This window comes from Echinops telfairi, unplaced genomic scaffold (genome assembly GCF_000313985.2).
Source record: "Echinops telfairi isolate 266 unplaced genomic scaffold, ASM31398v2 ScPeMD7_7458;HRSCAF=8496, whole genome shotgun sequence".
Lineage (NCBI taxonomy): Eukaryota > Metazoa > Chordata > Mammalia > Afrosoricida > Tenrecidae > Echinops > Echinops telfairi.
The window spans coordinates 5781759-5784444 of NW_022111358.1; the positions used below are offsets into that span (position 1 = coordinate 5781759).

Sequence of the window (2686 nt, forward strand, 5' to 3'; positions counted from 1 at the left end):
ATGTCCTTTGCCTCCTAGTTCTTTCCTCTACTTCCTTTAACTTTCCTCTTGTTCCACTATCATTCCACCTTCATTTGGCTTTCAGTAATTCCTCTTGGCTATATTGCACTTGATCATGCCCCACCAGGAATCCTATGCCCTCCTCACCATTGATTTTAGATCACATGTTGTTTCTTTGTCCCTGTGTTTGTTGACTCACCCCTTTCTTTCCCCTGCCTCCCCCTCTCCTGTGTCCCCCCTGAACCATCAATCCAGTTGTTTTCTCCTCGGGATTTTTTATCCACCTATCTTATTTAGATAGACATGCAGAAACAATAATAAACACAAAAACAAAGCAAAATGAACAAACAACAACAAAAGAAAAGCCTATAAATAGTCCCAGGTCTGTTTTCTGACTTTTAGGAGTATTTTCTGGTAGAGCCTGATGGGGTGCCACACCCTGCCCCTCAAGTCTAGTTTTGGTATTCTCTGGGGACTTCATTGCTTTGCTCCACTTGCTGCTCTGTTGCATGCCCTTAGCGTTTCGCCCTGGTGTGGTGGGGTCAGACTGGGCACAATTCCCACACTGTGTCTCCAGTGTTGTCCCCTTTAGTGATGCTATGGATCAGTGAGGGACGTCATGTTGCATGGTGGGGCCCCAGCCCTATGGTCCTATCTGTGTATTGGCTACTCAGAGCAGGAATATTGTCCTCAGGGCTTGGTGGGCCAGGATGTGTTCCACTCTCTCTTTCTCTCTCCTCCCCTCTTTGTTTGCTCCTGTGTGCTCTGATCAGATGCATCCCTCTCTTTGGTGCTGTCCTCTACAGTGCATTCTTCGGGGGTGGGGGGTTCCACGTAGCTCGGATTGGGGCCTGCCCCACAGACCTCTCTGTTGGTTCACTGCTTCATGCCGATATGTTGCATTCACATCTTGGTGCACAGGGTCCCTCTCTCCTTCTCCTGTGGAGATATGAACAATTCTTCCATCCAGGAGTTCTTTTACCGAGTGAATTACCTTGGCACTAAGGCACAGAAGGCTGGGGTGCAGACACTCAGTCTAACCAGCATTACCGGTGTCATCTTTGAGCTTGGAGGACACAGGATCTCCCCCACACCAGAAACCCCACTGACCACTGCACTGAGACCCAGGTGGTCCAGGAGCCAGCCACACTGGGTGCCAATGACTGGGAGAAGAATGTCCTAGCTGCCGCCACCCGCCCTCATGGCATCTTTGGCCCCAGGGATCCCCTGTTGGCTCCCATCATCATTGAAGCTACCAAGAAGGGTAAGATGAAGTGTGTGACTGGACATGGGGCAAACTTGGTGGACTTCACCTTCATGGAGAACATGGTCCACGGCTGCATCCTGGGAGCAGAGCGCCTCTCCCAAGACTCGGCTGTGTGAGGAAAGGAACTGCACATCACCGACGACAATCCCAGCCCTTTCAGGGCATTCCTGTGCCGTATCCTGACGGGCCTCAACTACCACATCCCTACTGGCTGGCCTACTACCTGGCCCTGCTGCTGGTGACGGTGGTCCAGGTGGTGACTGAGCTGCAGCCCACCTTCATGCCCATGCAGATTGCCCTGGCAGGGACTTATCACTATGATGGCTGCGCTAGGGCTGAGGGATTTCTGGGCCTCTGGTCCCCATGGATAATAAGGCTGCTGGTCCTCATGGATACTAAGACTGGGGAAAAGACTGTGCATAGCGTTTGTCACCTGCGGAAGGTCTGACTGAGCTCCGGCTCTACCTGCCCGGAAGCTGAGAGCACACCTGGCCATTTGGTGAGCTACCTGGGTGTGACACAGCCATCCTCTATCTCTGGATGTATATGAGTCCCCTTCCTTCCCCTTCCCTCTCTCTCCTCCCTCAGACTCCTTAGCATAAAGGTCACCTTGGCAGTTGCCTCCTAGACCTTGCTGGTGTCCTTGTTACAAATCAAAGAGGTAAGACCTGCAAGGAAGAAGCAGTCCATTGCTAGCCCAGTGGGATTTCTTTCATTCCAACCGCTCCTAGAGCAGAAGTTTCTAGATGATGTTGAAGGAAGCACATGCTAAAACTATCCCAGAAGAAAAGTAAAAGATATAAACGTACACAGATGAGACTTGAAACGTAGTTTGTATCTACTCAGAGATGCAAAGTGGTCTTGTAAAAATATCACAAGTTTACAACCCAGGGAGGTAAACTTCCAAAGTCTCTGTCCCCACAGGGTGGTCACCTGCATTGCTCTCCTGTCCCTGCGTCCTCATCAGCAGAGTTCCGGGGCATTCTGTGGTGATGTGTGGGCCAGCCAGTGAGAGTTTGGGTGAAGGAGTCTCCTTGATTGAATCAGCATTGTAGAAGAAACCCCTGAGATGTTACAGCCCAGCCCACGGGAGACCAGAATCAAGTGAGCATGTTGGACCTAGAAATTTTTATTTTGAATCATAGAGACTTTTATTGAACAAAATATCAAATTGTGAAGCTATTGTTCTTTTTTTTAAAAAAATCATTTTTGGGGGGGCTCATACAACTCTTATCACCATCCATCCATCCATCCATCCATCCATCCATCCATCCATCCATCCATCCATCCATTGTGTCAAACACATTTATACATTTGTTGCCATCATCATTCTCAAATCATTTGCTTTCTACTTGAGCCCTTGATATCAGGTCCTCATTTTTCCCCTCCCTCCCCACCCCCTCTCCCATGAACCCTTGA

General features: G+C 49.6%; 1 pseudogene; it reads left to right on the plus strand.

Moving 5' to 3' along the window:
• LOC101656801 overlaps positions 1-1715 on the plus strand; it is a 3106-nt pseudogene extending 1391 nt beyond the window's left edge.
• Positions 1716-2686: the final 971 nt, after the last annotated feature.